Here is a 14,200-nt window from a genome sequence, read left to right on the forward strand (position 1 = left end):
GGCCAGTCGATGATAGGCTTGACTTCTAAGGGATCAATTTGGATGTTGCCAGGGGAGACCATGAACCCCAGAAAGGACACTGACTCTCCAATGTACTTATCCCTGGCTTTAGTTTCAGGTGCAGACAGAGCGTACAGATGGCCCTTGGGAGGAAAGGTACCAGGGAGGTCAACTGCGCAATTGTAGGGACAATGTGGTGGTAAGAAAGTGGCCCAGGCTTTGTTTAAAACTTCCTTAAGGTCAAGGTAGTCAGATGAAACTTTAGACAGGTTACTCAGTTTCAGGAATACTGGGAGAGGGTGGCAGAAGAGTTCAGGCAGAAAGCATAGCAATGTTGACTCCACCCTAGAATGGCCCCGTTGGCCCAGTCCACATGGGGGTTAGGTTCACAGAGCCACTGGTAACCCAGGATAAGTGGGAGTAGAGGTGACCTTGCGGCTCAGCTGTCCTGCTGAAAGAGCTGCGTGGTGACTCCTGCGTGCAGCTCTGGCCGCTCAGTCTGTAATCCTTTTTAGATTGGTCGTTTTCTTATTGTTTGCATGTATTTTATTTTTCTGACATAATTACTCCCCTTACTTAGTTAGTTATTGTCTTCTTTCATTTGTGTTAAGAATGAAAACAATCTGGGTTATTTGGGTGTTTCTGGGTGGCACCATGCGCACCTACATAGGCAGGTGCCTGATCACACCTCTTCCTCTCTATCCTCCCTTGGATGATCCTGGTGTGTGGTGGCTGCAGCCTGGCGTGCCAGAGCAGTGTGGGCATTTTGGTGTGATTGCTTGCCGCCAAAGTGCTTCACTGTCATTCAAAGGTAATGCGCTCTGCCAGTGTATCCTCTCCCATTCAAGTGCGCAGTCGGTGCTGTGTGCACACTGGTAATGCTGGTGTTTCTGTGTGTGTGTGCAGCTGGCTGTTGGTGTGGAGGGACTGCTTGACCCACTCGGGGCCTGACATGGTCGCTTCTTGTTTCCCTTGCAAAGCAACGCTGCAGACCAACTTCTCCCTCCTATCGTCAGGAAGGCTGGGCTGGTGCCCGCTGAGGCTGTAGACGTGTGTGGCTGGGCACTGGCCACCACCCCCTAAATATGGCTGCTGCTTCAATATTGTCTCAGTTGTGGCCGTTTCAGCTATTGGTTCACCACTGCTGCTTCATAGCTGATGCCTTGCGGCTCAGCTGTCCCGCTGACTGAGCTGCGTGGTGAGTCCTGCATGCAGCTCTGGCCGCTCAGTCTGTAATCCTTTTTAGATTGGTCGTTTTCTTATTGTTTGCGTGTATTTTATTTTTCTGACATAGTTACTCCCCTTACTTAGTTAGTTATTGTCTTCTTTGATTTGTGTTAAGAATGAAAACAATCTGGGTTATTTGGGTGTTTCATTATTCTGTAAATATTAATTTGGGGCCTATGTAATTGTGTCAGATTGTAGTGTCACCACCAGGGCTTTTGTATTGTTGTTGTTTGCTGTATATTAATTTTCTTTTCTTTTACTTGACAGGTGCTGGGGACCCAGGCAGCAGTCCACTCCATCGGTGGTGGGTTTCCTTCGCACCCCCGATTTTGTTTGCTGGTTTGCTGTGTCACGGGTGGTTTTTCTTTTGTTATGAATTCCCCTGCCTTGGTTTGATCCCTGCTGCCTTGGTAAGCTCCAGCCCTGTTTCCAACCCCTTTTTTGGTTCACCTTCCTGTGCCATTAATTCTTGGGTTACGCCCTGATGGCTGACATTTTTAGCGAATTACCTTTTGTTTGTTTCTTTTGCTCATATTTTGTTTAATAAATTATTTTTAATTGAACACGTCCTCTGCCCAAGTGGAATTTATTATTGAACCTGTGTCTTGCTTATTTGCTTGTAGCTAACTCTCAATTTAATAATTTCCGGGGGTGAAATTCCCTCGGTGGCGTTGTTGAGGCAACTTATGGCACCACTCTGCCACACTAAGACAATAATTCTTTTCATTGAGTCATTATGTTCTTATTCACTAAATTTTGGCCCTGTAATCAGTGTGCTAGTAGTCATTTTGGAAATTATTGCACTTTTAAAAGGATTTGAAGATGTATAGTAGGTGTGATGTCTGCTGTGTTGGCATTGATTGACAGCTGTGATTGACAGTTGGCTCACCTGCTGCTCCCCCTGGCTCCGAGACTCACACTGAGTCGGTCTATTGTTGGAATATTTTGGTAAAATTAATGTTATTTGATAAGGATACCTACTGTGTTTGCATAATTTAGCTAGACTATCTAATGATAGCCCAAGCGTGTGTTGCTCTGTGTTTCCAACATAGCAGGGTGTGTTTCCAGACCATGAAAGGCAACACCCCACACTACTTATTTGGGAGGTCCTGGCTCCAAACAGAAAAGATTGCGCCGACCATAAGCTGGAACTCTGGCCTTCAAACCAGCTCCAATGCAAAACAATAGATGACGCCACACCCTGCTATGTCCGTCTTTATATGAAGTCTGTGGATAGGATAGAAAGGATTGGGTAGGATTGGACAGATCATATGAACGACAGAATAAGAAATTTCATGCAACAGACATTCATGTAGACATTAGAAATACGACACTTCTCACTCAGGAATACACTTATGTCTGAAGTGTCTGATTATTGTGTTTTACAATGAATAATTAGATGGATTTGTGTAAGAGTGTCCTCACCTTAGTATATATTTGGCTGTGGATGGCCAACGGTAACCTTTATTGGAGTATTGGGATTTCACAATAATTTGTCAGCCTCAAACTCAACAAAGTCTGATGAGGAAAGAAACATTTTACTTTTTTTTTTTAAACATTTTTTGTCATTTGGTAAATGCATTTATGAAAAGCGACTTACAAGTCAGCCAAGAATTATGAGCAGCCAGGTGAACAGGCATGTTAGAAACACAGTCTATGTATATGTATTACAGTGCTGCTTGAAAGTTTGTGAACCCTTTAGAATTTGCTCTATTTCTGGATAAATATGACCTAAAATGTGATCAGATTTCCATTCAAGTCCTTAAACTAGATAAAGAGACATCAGTTAAACAAATGAGACAAAAATCTTATTTATTGAGGAAAATGATCCAAGTTACATATTTGTGCGTGGCAAAAGTATGTGAACCTCTAGGATTATCAAGTCATTTGAAGGGGAAATTAGAGTCAGGTGTTGACAATTAAGTGAGAGTCTGGGAGGCCCTGCCTTATTTAAGAAGAGGAATCTGGGTCCTCACTATCAAAGTCTGAGCTTCACAACACAGGTTTGTGGAAGTGTATCATGGCTCAAACAAAGGAGATTTCCGAGGACCTTAGAAGAAGAGTTGTTGATGCTCACCAAGCTGGAAAGGGTTACAAAACCATTTCTAAAGAGTTTGGACTCCACCAGTCGATTGTCAGGCAGATTGTGTATAAATGGAAGACATCCAACACCATTGTTACCCTCCACAGGAGTGGTCGGACATCAAAAATCACACCAAGAGGAGACATGTAATACTCCGGGAGGCCACAAGGGACCCCTGGGTAACATCTAGGAAACTAAAGGCCTCTCTTACAGTGGCTACAGTCAATTTTCATGAGTCCACCATCAGGAGAACATTGAACATCAATGATGTGCATGGCAGAGTTGCAAGGAGAAACCCACTACTCTCCAAAAAGAGGGTGAATGGAAAAATGTTCTGTGGATAGATGAGAGCACAATTGATGAGCAAACACTGCATTCCAGCAAAAGAACCCTATCCCATCTGTGAAACACGGTGGTGGTAGTATCATGGTTTGGGCTGCTTTGCTGCCTCTGAACCAGGACAGCTTGCAATCATTTAAGGAGCTATGAGTTCTGAGTTGTACCAGCAGATTCTACAGGAAAATGTCAAGGTATCCGTCTGTGAACTGAAGCTCAACAGAAAGTGGGTCATGCTGCAAGACAACGCAAAGAACGATTAGAGCAGGAGAAAGATAATGTTTTGGAATAGCTGAGTCAAAGTCCTGACCTTAATCCTATAGAAATGCTGTGGAAGGACCTGAAGCAGGCAGTTCATGCAAAGAAGCCCACCAACATCCCTGAGTTGAGACTGTTCTGTAAGGAGGAATGGGCTAAAGCTCCAAGCTGATGTGCAGGGCTGATAAACAGTTACCGGAAAGTTATTGCTGCAAAAGGGGGTCACACCTGTTACTGAAAGCGCTGATACTTTTGCCTCACACAAATAAGTATGATTGGATAATTTTCCTCAATAAATAAATGAAAAAGATTTTTTTTTCTCATTTGTTTAATTGGATTTACTTTATCTAGTTTTAGGACTTGTGTAAATATCTGATCACGTTTTAGGTCATATTTATGCAGAAATACAGAAAATTCTAAAGGGTTCACAGACTTTCAAGCAGCACTGTATATGTGATTGTTTATACGTTTAGGTGTGAAAGTGTGTGTCTACATGTATAATGGATCTTCTCTCTCATACTCTGCATTTGTCACAATACAGGCCTCATCTGAGTTCAGCACAGCCCCTTGAGAAGCCATAACACCCACATGTGATCCAGTGGGAGTGTACCAGCAGCCTTCTTGTAGAATGGAACATGAAGAAAGTGCTGTCAAAACAACAGGTGCTCACATCCACATCACTAACTCCTCAACTCTGTTTCCAACCAGCATGCAGTCTACTCTAGATAATACAGGCCAGTAACATATCAGGTTATATGAGGGCTGTGAAGATCATAGCACATGTAGATATAGTGAGCAGGGTAGCAAGACACTGAACCACAACTGCTCCTGATGGTTAGGCCAGCTCCTTGCATCAATGTGTGAGTAAATGAGAGGCACATTGTAAAGCACTCTATAGTGCAGTCCATCAATAACTGCGTGAGCTTTTAGCTTTTGGGAGGTTATATTTTCTCTGCCTATAAGTAGTAGTTGTCTCTGCAGTGTTTCTGTGTTTTAGATCAATGATTATACATCATATGACAGTCACTGGGTAACTTGAAAACATTTGTAGTCACTTTAAGAATATGTATTTGAGTGCATGTCTGTGGTACAGAGCCCTGGTTCCTGTGTCTACATGTGTTACCATCCGGCTGTGTTGACACACCAACAGCCAATCGGAGATTAACATTCCACTCCAAGGTCAGAGTTCACAGTGCTAATTGCCCGCAGTGTTTCAGACAGACTTTGCTTTTTTTTAAAAAGGGATTTGATCCCTTTGAGCCTGAGCTTCAAAGAGGAGGAAACACCCAGTGAAGCCTTTAACAAATACAGGACAAAAACAGAAGAGGACTGGTTGATATCAGCTTTGCAGTGTGTCAGTCAGCCAGAGCCACGGGTCAATCTCAAGTCCCGAGTCAAGTTAAACAAGTCAGGTTCGAGTCATCAACAAGAATTAAGCTCTCTCTCCATATCTAATGCTATTAATTTAATTTGATGGAGTAATATCCATAATAGTACATTTATAATAATTACAAGAATCAGATTTGGCTTGATGATGGTCAAAGGCCAACAAAACAAACAAAACAGATCTAACAAGGATCAGCACTGTTGCCATCTTGCCTCCTTATACACCTCAGCCAGTGACCTGCAGGTGTCATTGCGGTCTGGTACACACCTATTTGCATACACTCTCACTCAGGCACACATCTATCACACATCATGTCTTTACATTTTCACTGTTGGAGAGAACACATGAACAACAAAATACAACCACGGTTGTAACAGGGACACCTCTCTGACAGCTCCAACCATATGGTCATGTGGTGCATTATAGAGCCCTTTATAAGCTGTGCAACTGATTCAAAGTGTTAGGCTGTATTCAGACCAAATCAGGCAGTGCGGTGAAAACGCCACTCCTCCCATTCATTTGAATGGGGGCAGTGCGTTTTGGCTGCAGGCATTTTGGCCACAGCAGCCCTGCACTGGACTACTGGACACTGAAGCTATTTTTCACTACATTATACTGCATATTGCTGGATAGTTCAATGTATAAAATTTCTTTATATTCTATATGTTGATGATATATTTTGTATGTGATACCTAAATCTGCATTGTAACTGTAAAAACTTCAATGTTAGTTACCACGTCATGTCTTGTGCTTCAAGACTCTGCTGACTGTGTATTAAACCAAAACAATGGGACTCATGGAAAAACATTTTCATGTTCTTATCCTTAAACTTTCCAACTTTTTTCTGTGACGTTCCTGTGAGTGTTCCAAGTCAGATTCAACAAATTCTCGTAACAGGCGGAACTTGACATAAATCGCTGATTTCAGCCTGATGAATGTCATCCTATCATGAGGAGGTGCGCGTTTGTCTGATCATTAGCATAATCAATGCCCAACACAAAAATGTTACCGAAGAATAAAACAAGAATTTCACTCTGCAAATCTTCTGTCAGAAATCAGCAGACAAAACATAATAAGTTCAGGAGTGTGAGTAATAGAGGACCTGAGACAAATGACAGAAATAAAGAGGCTTTGACATGAAGTTAGATGCAAAAAAAAGTCTTTCTAAAGCAAAGCAAAGTGCTCCATGACTCATAGGAGAGGCAATCATGTGACAGTCACAGAAATGTTAGAGAAGAAGATATTATAGCCTACACTATGTGATGTTACACTGTTAGCTGCAACAAAACATGATACTGGACTGAGAGCTGCAGAGAAACAACAAGGCAGCTGTTTACAATAGGGGGCATTAACAAAGAGACAAAGGCATTTTGTAAATTATTAGAGAAAGTGTATATAGTTAGAACAGTAAAATTATGTTAAATGTTTTATACCAAAACATCATAATGAATAAATCCATGAATAGAGCTATTAGGGGCCCTTCTTGATTGGGGGCACCAGGCACTTGGCTACTTTGCCTAATGTTAAAGTCAGCCCCTGTAATCAGAGTCAGAGTGCACCAGACACTGTAGGTGGTGGTTTCCAATGTAGCCTACTGAAGTTACATTACACCTGTAATCTCCCTTCCATGGTAAAGCAGAATGTTCTCACCTATAACTGCATTTCTGTGAGAAACTGAGTGGTCAGCAAAATTAAGAGAGACGCATTTTCCTGCATTCTCGGGAGGCCCTAGGTAGCTCTGAAAATGCTGCACCCTTAACAGTATTTGGATCCAATGGGTCAACCTGCTGGCTGTGTCGATCTATTGCGCATTCGGGATCCTCAGACCTCTTTGCACATGTACATTTAAGTGTCCAAAACATATTCAACCTCCACTGCTTCATCAGCCTTCATCAGAGCAATAACAGATGTAAAAAATAGTGCAGTGAAGTTGGATTGTAATGTTGTGTGACGGTGCTGACAACTAATTAAAGACTAACAGGTTTCACCTGATCTGAACTGTTGCTGCTGACAGAGACTCTGTGAGCTGATTGTTCTCAGCTGGCTTTGATTGCGGAGGTGGCAAACTGGTAAAGGAGAGCCGAGAGAGTGGGAGGGTGTTCTGGGGAGCAGAGCTTGATAGATGTTGCGAGTAGTTTGCCCAGCCAAGCCACTGGTATTGCACTCACGTTAGGGGGTGGGTGCCATTCGTAGTTGTCTAGGGCTGCCGGCAGCGAAGACAGCTAGAACAGGGGGAGATGTTCCTGTGGTAGGGCTGAGGATAGTTAGGGACCGAGGAACACTAGGAGTGCCCTGCTGCTTCCCAGCTCTGCATGGGAGCGTTTAACACACTGGGCCATGTTGGACCAGTGCCACAAGCCTAGACCCCGGGGGAGGGTCTCGTTTCACCAGACAGTTATGTGGTCAATAAGTGTTTTTGTGTTTAGTCTTGTCTATTATTGTCCTTGTCTATTCCTGTGGTTATTTGTGTGACTTTTTATAGATCTTAAAGGCAGCAGCAGTAATATATTGGTGGGAATCAGTGCAAACTGGGGGAAAGACAGCTGATAGGTATGGGGGCATACATGACTGTCTCGGATAGTTTAATGCGCACATCCCATAGTAGTGTGAAATCAAGTGTGCCTATTTAGGGTGGAATCATGTGTGGTTTTTACAGCGCTAAGCTTAGTTTTAATTAATAAATTACTCTTCTTGGCTTTTATTGCACTCACAGTAACATAACGAGTTTAGTCGTCATCAACTCTCCACCACTGTCTGTCTCTTCTGCTGCGCTGCACACGTGGAGGGTCAGCCCCACCAGCGCTGAGAAAGAGCCGAGAAGCAGCGAGACGGCGACCACAAATGACAGCAGAACGCAGTAGAGACTGTCTTTATTTATGTTATTTACCAAATGTATTTGCACTTGTTTAATTTCAGCTCAGTGTGAGAGTCGTTGCTGCTTTTTGCTGTCATTTAAGGTCAAGTTACTCTCCTCTGCTCTCTATGGTTCACCACCAGCGGGGCTGAACCCTCGGTGTGCGTGCAGCACACACAGGAGAGACAGTGAAGCAGGGGAAGTACTTGAGTTGACGACAACTACACTTGTTATGTTACTGTAAGTGCAATTAAAGCTTCGGGAGTAAAAAGCCAAGAAGAGTAATTTAATTTAATCCGCACAAAGGATGGACAGACCATGGGGGGAGGAAGGGGTTCACAGACCAACTATTTACTTATTGAATTAAAATGTGCTGTATCCAGATAGGTATCATGATCAAGATATGAAATTACCTATATTGGGATATGAGATTTTGGTCATATCGCCCAGACCTACATTTGGTAGTACTAAAACACCCTTGATGGAGTCGGATATTCAGTTTTTACAGGTAAGTACATTTTGTTTTAATGCTTTTTTTTAAGCATATTTTTTGTTGAAGTATAAGCATTATCACAGTTAACCATAGACTGTAAATGCACCGTGCTAACCAAGCTAGCAGCTAGCGTTAGGGTCAACGCCGCCCTCCCATGCAAATATGGCCACTTCCAACTCCAAAAAAACCAAGATGGCAACAGTCAAAATGCAAACTCGAGGCTTCAAAACCAGAGTCCACAAGCCAATGCTTAATGTCATGGTGACAACGTCCATTATTTTTTACAGTCTATGGTCTGAAATTACTCATTAACTAAATTGAGATTTTGGACATTCACTCAACTTTCCTGAAGGGGTTAGGTGAGCTCATACTTTGGCTACTAAAAGTCATTGTAAGCAGTCATTTGCAATACTTACAATCTCATACACTAAAATGAGATTTGCAACACTAACATGAAGTAGTCTGGTTTATTGTATAAGTATTACATAATGTTATCCAATTTATGATACTTGTAATGTACAATGTCTCAGATTTTTGTGCTATGCCACTGTTTGTATGCATTATAATGTATTAGATATGTATAATACATTACATGAGAAGCATAATCCAAGTTGCCAACAGGCAAAACTCGTTATTGTCACATCAGTTTAGAGGTAATGATTACAGATATTGTTAACTACCATAACCACAACAATGTAGAACAATAAAACAACCCATGTCAATGAAAGATGTGGCTACATCAGCTGCTGCAACAAACTCTGTGTTCATATTAAATGACATGTACAGCATGTGAGATGAGCCTCAATCTGTCCTTCAATGCACATAAAGAATTTCAATGAAAATAAGTTCCATCCTGTCTGTTTTGTTGACTTTATCTGTCCAGAGGTATGTCCACCAGAAATATGTAGCAAATGTGAATCTCCCAATGTTTTGGATACAGAAGGCTTCACTTAGCCTAAACCTGCTGTGCCTGTTGAAGAGTTGACAGGGGCTGGTGGTGCTGAGGTGTCAGCCTCCTCCATCTGGAGCCCTCTGACGGCTGCAACACTCACAAGCTGCAGGGCACAAACACACTCACACACACACACACAGAGCATCCCTACATGGATTCAACTGTGATTGTGGACCTTTCCCACTAAAACTACCCAAATTCTACATATCTGACAGTTATTTTATAGCAGTGTTACTGTGTTTGTAAAAGTAAAAAAAAGTAAAAATTAAAAAAAAACTTCATATACATTTTGTAACTTACATTTTTTAAGTCTACACCTCATTAATGACCCATCCAAAACACATTTTTTTTCTGTATTAATATATCAAAATCTCTTCTCCTGCAAAAACAATTCTTAGTTTATATTATCTTTTATTCATTTTTACTTCATTGTGAACCCGTAGACATACATAAAAATTCCAGCCAACATTTCTATCTCTGAATTTTGAGCAACCTCTTCATGTCACACCCATCATACAAATCTTTTACACCCCTGGACAAAAATCAAACCCCTGGTTTGGCGTAATACATTGTGTCCAGGTGGCTGAGTATATGGCTCGCTACAATTACTGAACTTAAATTCTGGTCTGGATCATATTTGTAACATTATCAGCCTCTAACTTGGACTATTGACAGCTGACAGACATCTCAACTTCAATCAGCACTTTAAAAGTCTGTTCGGCCTTGCAGTTTACACAGAAGAAATATTTGCAGAGTCAAACCAATGCTCCCCAACATGGTTGAGCAAATCATCCATGCCTTCATTTTCTGTCAGCATTACTACTGCAATTTATTATTTACTTGCCTCAGTGGTGCAACGATTATCCTCCTCCAGTCCTGGCTGAATTACATCACTTCCTCTTTTACTTGTACAGTTTTTGAGTGTAATATTTATGTGCTTTTTCTTCTCCATTTTTGTGTCCTGACAGGAGTTGGATTGGGCAATTAGCTTAAACAAACTCTTAACAAACTACCATGCCCAAAACTCTTTGTGGTGAAGTAACAGTGCTGTAACAGTATTGCTTGCTGACATGTTTTTAATAGTTTTGGGGCAACAACGGAGGTCTACAGCACAAAGGAATAAAAGATATCAAGCTTTGAATACACACACAATACTTGTATGTAGATCAGTTCATTGTTGGTTTGGCACTGCATATGAGATTTGTTGACAGTAAGAAAAATATAGAAAATCACCAGCCAAATCCTTTAAGAAGGTCAGTAGCCTATACCATTAGTATGTTGTTTGTCCCATTAATCACATTGTTTGTTTGTTGTTAAGCACATTGTTTATGCTGGAATTCCCAATGGGATGAAGTTTGTCAGAGAAAGCAGCAGTCATGTCTTAACTATATTACTTCACCTGGAAATCCAGAGTCACCCCCTCAGATAGTCCGAAGGCTTATGTGGAAGCTCATGTGTCCTGATAATGGTTGTAATGTCTAAACTGAAGACATCCTGAAAATGCACTCAGGTCAGCCTTTAAGTGAAGCTCTGGCTTGAATCTGACTGTATGACTGCAGTGTTGATGTCCACCGCCAAGTGAATGGGCCTCTGTAGAAGTCCAGTCATCCTAACTATGCCCATTGTCTCCTTTGATTGACAGGAAGGCTGCTGATAAAGGACTGAGGACCAGAGTAACCTACGCTGCTGCCCTCCCACTGCAGCTATATTACTTTACCACAGATTTAGTTTGTTCAACAAGCCACCTGCATGGGAGACATTATAAAGACTTACCACACATCCTCACAAATAAAATGTACACATACCTTTCAATTTCATTGATCTGTGATTTTTTTGTGTCATAGATCAATGAAAGAGAAGTCCAGTCATCCTAACTATGCCCATTTGTCTCCTTTGATTGACAGGAAGGCTGCTGATAAAGGACTGAGGACCAGGGTAACCTACGCTGCTGCCCTCCCACTGCAGCTATATTACTTTACCACAGATTTAGTTTGTTCAACAAGGCACCTGCATGGGAGACATTATAAAGACTTACCACACATCCTCATAAATAAAATGTACACATACTTTTCAATTTCATTGATCTGTGATTTTTATGTGTTACCCACTTTCTTTGAATCTGCTCTGTATTCTATACTTAAGTGGTTTCTCACATTACCCAGAATGAAGGTGCTGGTTCAATCCCAGGCTCCTTCTGTCCGCATGTCAAAGTGTTCTTGAGCATGATACTAAACTCAAGATTGCTCCTGATGACGAGGCCAGGGTCTTGCACGTCAGCATCATCACCATCAGGGTGTGTGAATGGGTATGAGAGTCAAATTGGAAAGCATTGTGTTAGTAAAATCCATTTACCATCAACCCATAAGTGTGCAGCAGTGTCCTACTTCCCATTGTCATCTCCCCAGAAAAGCAACGGCTTTATCACATTCATTCCCCAGATGAGATGATTCACTCCCATACTGACTACTTCAATTGTTGTTACGCAGTGTGTGGGTGTGAAATCACATACTAACATACTGCCTACTACATACTCAATGAGTGGATACTGCATACTGCGTACTAAATGAACAATTAAATATGCCATTACTAGCAGACTGTTCACACTAAAGTATACAGCCAGATATCCCAGAATGCATTTAGCACCAATCGGCAACAATAGCAGAGATTTAAAGCAGGCTGAAAGCTGTTGTAATTTTCGCTGTAGCAATGTTAATATCACTTTATTAAGTTTTAATATTTTTCAGGCAAGAAAGTAAGCATGTAGATTAACAATGTATGGTCAGTTTATCCAAATAACGTTGTTTGTAGTAAAGCAGTGATAAATTCGCCTGACAAATCCTGAGCTCCGAACTGTCTAAAAATATTATTTCAGAAGCTAAAAGTTTAATTCTCTTTCCCCTGGCGAGTTTCCTCTGTCTTGTCAAGTTGATATCTACTATTCTTTGTTTTGCTGCTTAAACAATTTAAAAAGCAGTATAGCCTACAGGGACCGGTAGAGATGGAGTGTAATCCACAGTAAGTGACTGCGTTGTGTTCCAGTCAGGCTCCACTATCTTTAAGCGCAGGGTCTATTTTTGCCGGATCGGTACGGACACGACAGAAAAAAATTAATTATTGCAGCAACGCAAATGGGTCTATAGGTTGCCAGCCACCTGGAGGTGGGGGTGCTGCACCTTGCTGTGGGGGTGCTGCAGCACCTCCAGCCCCCTGACTTCCCACAGCTATGGTCATGTTGGTGTGCTGAGGACTTGGCAAGTTCAACTCAGGAGTACAAACTTCCAAATACCGGAGGATGCTTAATAAAATGAAACAAAATTGAATATAGACTGATGTGTTCATTTTATTATATTTATATTTATTGAAATGTTGTGATATCTGTGAATACAGAGCACTGTTGTTCTGTCCAGTAGAAACATGAAGTTTCACTTTACATTCAGACAAACTAATGTGGCAGCTACAATTGTAGGATTTCATCTGTGAGACCAACATTTATCTTCCAAAAGGAATTAGAGCCCAGAGCCTGTTGTCTCTGTTGCCTTTAGTCCTGTGGTTTATGTCTGTATGTTGCAGGTCCTTGGATGGGTGGAGCAGACTGTCACTTGAGTACTAACTGGGAACACCTGGCCAGTGCCCCAGAATGTATTTAAGCTCGCCTGCCCTGATTCCAGTCCCTCTCTGATCCTTCCTCCACTTAACAGGCTGTGGTTGTTTTTCACTGACAACACGCACCTCACATTAGACAACACATTCATACACTTTCAAACACCACTGATACTGACTTCCACATCCCATTGCAATTATTGTTATTTACTTTAATAAATTTCAGTGTGTTATCGCTGAGTTTGGGCGTGCATCTCCCTCCTTTGTTGTGGCCTGTGAGCCGGTCATAACATGTATTATATTATATTATATTATATTATATTATATTATATTATATTATATTATATTATATTATATTATATTATATTATATTATATTATATTATATTATATTATTTATCAAAATGCTGGTGAGACATTAGAGCCAGCAGTAAATCACCAAAGAGCTGCACAGATCAGTTCATCGGATCATGTTCTACCTGGGATGTCGACGGACGTTGACCATCCGATCATCTCAGGAGTCAGGCTGCTAGCAGCTGAGATGACCGGCTGGTCCCAGCCAGTGGCTCCTCACATCTCCAAAAACGCTGCAGCAGATTTACAACCAGGCATTATTTGGATAAATTGACCACATATTGGGAATCTAATACTTTCTCGCCTGAAAAAATATTAAAACTTAATAAAGTGAGTGTAACAGTCCTACAGCAAAAATTACAACATTTTGAATGAGATTTTCTTACTTATGGAACAGAACCTATAAAGTTTTGACATCACTGGTTTATGTGAATATAGCTAGCTAGTCATCTACTAGTCGCTCCAGAATTTTTTTATTATTATTATTGTGGCCAAAAATGCTTGATTTTGCAGTGGCTTTTCTCAAAATTTACAATACAATTTGTAATGTTTTATGTGCTCTTTTTGTGGCAAAGTTGCAGAAATTAGAAAAAATCTCAAGCAAAGGAAAATAATGCCATTATTTTATTTTTTACTACTGATGGAGAGTCATATTTA

The 14,200-nt window shown here is 41.2% G+C and overlaps 1 long non-coding RNA gene across 1 annotated transcript; it reads left to right on the forward strand.

Moving 5' to 3' along the window:
- The first annotated feature begins 507 nt into the window (after positions 1-507).
- Positions 508-11,641, forward strand: LOC121907282. The gene is made up of 6 exons (XR_006098829.1): positions 508-811; positions 907-1,198; positions 1,495-1,637; positions 4,446-4,566; positions 11,233-11,385; positions 11,495-11,641. It is a non-coding gene; the product is annotated as an uncharacterized LOC121907282 (long non-coding RNA).
- Positions 11,642-14,200: the final 2,559 nt, after the last annotated feature.

The sequence above is a fragment of the Thunnus maccoyii genome, chromosome 11 (genome assembly GCF_910596095.1).
Source record: "Thunnus maccoyii chromosome 11, fThuMac1.1, whole genome shotgun sequence".
Taxonomy (NCBI): Eukaryota; Metazoa; Chordata; class Actinopteri; order Scombriformes; family Scombridae; genus Thunnus; species Thunnus maccoyii.